The sequence below is a fragment of the Bison bison genome, unplaced genomic scaffold (assembly GCF_000754665.1).
Source record: "Bison bison bison isolate TAMUID 2011002044 unplaced genomic scaffold, Bison_UMD1.0 scf7180017863702, whole genome shotgun sequence".
Lineage (NCBI taxonomy): Eukaryota > Metazoa > Chordata > Mammalia > Artiodactyla > Bovidae > Bison > Bison bison.
Window position 1 is genome coordinate 3462936 of NW_011494274.1, and position 5929 is coordinate 3468864.

Sequence of the window (5929 nt, forward strand, 5' to 3'; positions counted from 1 at the left end):
GTCCTGGGTGTTCATTAGAAGGACTGATGTTGAAGCTGAAACTCCAATACTTTGGCCACCTGATGTGACTCATTTGAAAAGACCCTGATACTGGGAAAGATTGAGGGCAGGAGGAGAAGGGGATGACAGAGGATGAGATGGTTGGATGGCATCACCGACTCATGGACATGAGTTTGGGTGAACTCCAGGAGTTGGTGATGGACAGGGAGGCCTGGCGTGCTGCAGTCCATGGGGTTGCAAAGAGTCGGACACGACTGAATGACTGAACTGAGCTGAACTGATAGAATTATACACAATGCAAACATGTCTAAAAATGGGAGAGAGAAAACAACAAGGGCAAAAAAATTTTGAATGAAGTTTTAGAAAAAAAGACTGAAATGGGGCACCAGAGATGAACACAACTTACCTGCCTCTCACTGGCTCCAGGACTGCCTGTGCTACAGCTATGCCCCCATCACCACCTCCACCACCACGATACCACCTTGAGGACCCCTTGTGTTCAAGGGGACTGACCACCGGGGTCTGAGAGATAATCAGCAATATTGAGCTCATTGCTGCCGTTTCCCAAGTCCATATCCCTCTTGCAAGTAGTGCTTTCAGTTCAGTTCAGTTCAGTTCAGTCGCTCAGTCGTGTCTGACTCTTTGCGACCCCATGAATCGCAGCACGCCAGGCCTCCCTGTTCATCACCAACTCCCGGAGTTCACTCAGACTCACGTCCATTGAGTCGGTGATGCCATCCAACCATCTCATCCTCTGTCGTCCCCTTCTCCTCCTGCCCCCAATCCCTCCCAGCATCAGGGTCTTTTCCAATGAGTTAACTCTTCGCATGAGGTGCCCAAAGTATTGGAGTTTCAGCTTCAGCATCAGTCCTTCCAATGAACACCCAGAAGAACCCCATGAACAGTATGAAAAGGCAAAATGATAAGATACTGAAAGGGGAACTCCCCAGGTCGGTAGGAGCCCAATATGCTACTGGAGATCAGTGGAGAAATAACTCCAGAAGGGATGGAGCCAAAGCAAAAACAGTACCCAGTTGTGGATGTGACTGGTGATAGAAGCAAGGTCTGATGCTGTAAAGAGCAATATTGCATAGGAACCTGGAATGTCAGGTCCATGAATCAAGGCAAATTGGAAGTGGTTAAACAGGAGATGGCAAGAGTGAACATCGACAATCTAGGAATCAGCGAACTAAGATGGGCTGGAATGGGTGAATTTAACTCAGACGACCATTATATCTACTACTGTGGGCAAGTGGCGCTTTACATTTCATTAAATTATAGGAGCTGGCTTTTCTTACGCAGGGTAACAGGTTGCCTAGCAACAGCATACTGTCAGGAACTCACACTGCCTGAGAAAAGATGGCATTTCATCATCCACATTGGCCTAACAGAACTGGGAGGAGGTGGTACCTATCTGTGCGGAGGTCGGGGGAGGCCCACTGCTCCATCACTAAGAAAACAAACTAAGTGCTAAGGGGTGGTTTCGACCTGGATGCCCTTGCCCTTGGCTTCCAGTTAGATTCACTCAGTGGGAAGCTGGGCAGGAGAGGAGAGTGCGAATGGGGAGAGGTCAAGAACCCCCTTCCTGCCCATACCGACGGAACCTCACTTTGGGCAGTGGCTCCTGTCCAGTGACCCCTCTTCAAGGGTATAGCTCTCCCCTGATTCCAATAAGTCCCCTACCCCTTTGGCCTCTTCAGGACTAAGAGCAGCAGCCCCGGGTGATTCCCCATCCTTTGTGGACCCCTCGTGGCCGCCCACATCTCTCGGAATGTGCTGATCATCTGTTATCTATTTCCTGCTTACGGCTCCTTTGCTGGAGTGCTTTCTGGAGGAAGAACTCTGTGAACCACACTCTTAAATGGGGAAGCCTGGGTGGAGAGGGGTGCAATCGGGCCTCTGCTGCCGATCTTGTCAGTGGCCTGGCTGCTAGCCACACACTCCAGGTTCCAGGAAATAGCAGCCAGTCAGTTATGACAATGGCACTGGAGCAGCCAGCCACTTTAAATCACACCTTGCCCCCTCAAGAGGAAAGTCAGATCCCAGAATAAACTACCCCCACAGACTTAAAAAGGATGGGTTTAGATGTGGAATCATAGCTGTTAATTATAACTTGCCTATTTTTCAGCAGTTCTCAGAGGGTTTTTTTTTTTTTTTTTTTAAGACAAAAACATTTAACACTTAATGTTTAGAGAGAGTGCAATGGAAGAGTCTCAGGAATGCAAAATACATATATGTTTATTTTCTGTGGGTTCTTCTCAGTTATATCACGCTGGCTTTTTCCCCTCCAGCTTTGAGATATAATTGACAAAACTGTATAAATTTAAAATGTATAATATGATGATCTGATCCATATATATTTGTGAAATGATTACCACAGGGAAGTTAGTTGACACATCCATTAGCTCACATAGTTACCTTTTCTGTTTATGGGGTTTTAAGACTTAGCCTCTCAACAAATTTCAACAACATATATAATTTCAAGGAAATATTGTTAGTTGCAGTCACCATGCTGTAGTAAGATCCTTAGAGCTTATTTATCTTCTGATGAAAGTTTGGTCAACATTTCCTCATATCTCTCACCCACCCCATCCCTGGCAACCACATTTCTATTGTTTTTATGAGTATGACTTTTGAAGATTCCACATATAAGTCAGATCTTGCAGTATTTGTCCATGTCTGACTTGTTTCACTCAGCATAATGCCCTCAAGGTCGATCCATGTTGTCAAAAATGACAGGATTTCCTTCTTTTTTATGGCTGAATAATATTCAATTGTATATATACACCACATGATGGACAGTTAGACTGTTTCCATGTCTTGCCTATTGTGAATAAGGCTGCAATGGACACAGGGGTGCAGATATCTCTTCCAGATAGGGATTTCTTTTACATTAACTACACTGACCATATGCTGGTCAAAAATTAAAAATTAAGAGACTTAATAAAAGAGAGATGAAGTCCATATAGCTCTTGCAGGAAAGAGACCCAGAGGTAATATGTCAGAAACCCAGGCTCCTTTTGTCTTTGTAGCTCTGCTTATCCTCAGCGTCCGGTATTCACCTCCTGGTACAGAATGCCTGCTCCATCTCCAACCATCCGGTTCACATTCCAGCTACCAGAAGCGGGAAGGGGGGCGGTAAGTGGGACACAGCAGGATGCATTCCACTTCATTTGAGGACATACTAAGAAGTTGCACACACCACTTCTGCTCACATCCCATTGGCCAGCACTTAGTTATTTGGCTGCTGTGCCAGGCTGCAAGGGAGGCTGGAAAATGTAGACATGTTTGTGGGTAACCATGTGCCCGGCTAAAGTACTTGCATCTGATATCTCTGCTTTTTAATACGCAGTCTACCTTTGTCACTGCAATAAGTAAGTGCACCCTAGAGCCAGAGTCCCTGACGCCTCCCGCGGCATGTTTTACTCCATTTGTCTTTGCAGCTCTGCCCCGAATTGCTGGCTACTTGCACCTGCCTCATACAATAAAAAACAAGGCGAGCGAACATTAGTGCCTCTGGACTGACTCGAGAAAGGGGATGAGCATCACCCACAGGACCCCAGAACCCTCATCCCGAGGCCCCAGGCTCTCTCCCTCTCGGCATCCCCGGCGCCCCGACATCGAGCTACACGGTCAACCACCTCCACTCCCCGGGCGGCGGCGGCGCAGGCTGCAGCCTGGGGGACGGATCGGAGTCGCGGAGCTGGGACGCCGGGGCCCGCGCGGGGAACGGTGCGCCATCTGCTCCTCCCGCCGGCGGGATTACAGTGACCACCTGGCGGGGGCACCTCCTCGCGCACTTTGGCGCCCCCGGGGCCGCCGCGGAGCCGCTGCCGACCGAGCAATTCAAACCCGGCGCGCCCCGAACAGAGCGGACCCGGGGGCACCGCGAGCAGCTGGTCGCCAGGCTGAGCTCCCGAGGCCATCAGCACGCCCTCCAAGGGTTCCGTGGAGGCGACGAGGAGGCGTGGGGCCGCGGCCCTGCGAAGCCTTCTAGTGGGGTGCGGGGGTCTCTGAAGCCCGGGTGGGAAGGAAGCAGCAGCGCCCGGGGCAGGGGCCGGGGGGCGGCAGGCTGGGGAGCCGTGGCTCCGGGGTGCCAGGAGAGGACTCCGTCCCTGACCCTCAGCAGCCAGTCCGCCCCCCTCGGTGGGCGGCGGCCCCCACTCTCTCTCTGTTAGTTCACTTCAGTTCAGTCGCTCAGTCGCGTCCGACTCTTTGCGACCCCATGGACTGCAGCACGCCAGGCTTCCCTGTCCTTCACCATCTCACAGAGCTTGCTCAAACTCATGTCCTTTGAGTCGGTGATGCCACCCAACCATCTTGTCCTCTGTCGTCCCCTTCTCCCCCTGCCTTCAATCTTTCCCAGCATCAGGGTCTTTTCCAATGAGGTCAGTTCTTCGCATCAGGTGGCCAAAGTATTGGAGTTTCAGCTTCAGCATCAGTCCCTCCAATGAATATTTAGGACTGATTTCCTTTAGGATGGACTGGTTGGATCTCCTTGCAGTCCAAGGGGCTCTCAAGAGTCTTCTCCAACATCATAGTTCAAAAGCATCAATTCTTCAGTGCTCAGCTTTCTTTATAGTCCAACTCTCATATCCATGCATGACTACTGGAAAAACCATCATTTGGCTATGGACCTTTGTCAGCAAAGAAATGTCTCTGCTTTTTAATATGCTGTCTAGGTTGGTCACAGCTTTTCTTCCAAGGAGCAAGCATCTTTTAACTTCATGGTTGCAGTCACCATCTGCAATGATTTTGGAGCCCCCAAAAATAAAGTCTGTCACTGTTTCCATTGCTTCTCCATCTATTTGCCATTAAATGATGGGATCGGATGCCATGATCTTAGTTTGCTGAATGTTGAGTTTTAAGCCATCTTTTTCACTCTCCTCTTTCACTTTCATTGAGAGCCAAAACAAGAGTTTGTAAGACAAGAGTTTCAAATTGGGAAATGCATGTCAAGAAGCCTCGACTACTGAACCCATGCTCTAGAGCTGATAAGCCTCAACTACTGATACCCTTGTGGCTCAGCTGGGAGAGAATCCGCCAGCAATGCGGTAGACCTGGATTTGATCCCTGGCTTGGGAAGATCCCCTGGAGAAATGAAAGGCTAGCCACTCCAGTGTCCTGGCCTGGAGAATTCCATGTGCAGTCCATGGGGTCGCAAAGAGTCAGATATGAGTAAGCAACTTTAACTCACTGAAGCTCACACATCCTAAAGCCTGTGCTCTGCAACAAGAGAAGCCACCACAGAGAGAAGCCCATGCACGGCAACTAGACAGTAGCTTCTTCTTGCCACAACTACAGAAAGCCTGTGTAGAGCATCGAAGACTCCGTGCAGCCAAAAATAAAAATAAATAAATAAAAGAATAAACCCACCTTGTCCTCTAACAGTTCAGTTCAGTTCAGTTCAGTTGCTCAGTCCTGTCCAGCTCTTTGCGACACCATGAACCACAGCACACCAGGCCTCCCTGTCCATCACCAACTCCCGGAGTTCACTCAGACTCAGGCCATCAAGTCAGTGATGCCATCCAGCCATCTCGTCCTCTGTTGTCCCCTTCTCCTCCTGCCCCCAATCCCTCCCAGCATCAGGGTCTTTTCCAATGAGTCAAGTCTTCGCATGAGGTGGCCAAAAAAGTACTGGAGTTTCAGCTTTAGCATCATTCCTTCCAAAGAAATCCCAGGGCTGATCTCCTTCAGAATGGACTGGTTGGATCCCCTTGCAGTCCAAGGGACTCTCAAGACCCTTCTCCAACACCACAGTTCAAAAGCATCAATTCTTCGGTGCTCGGCCTTCTTTACAGTCCAACTCTCACATCCATACATGACCACTGGAAAAACCATAGCCTTGACTCGACAGACCTTTGTTGGCAAAGTAATGTCTCTGCTTTTGAATATGCTATCTAGGTTGGTCATAACTTTCCTTCCAAGG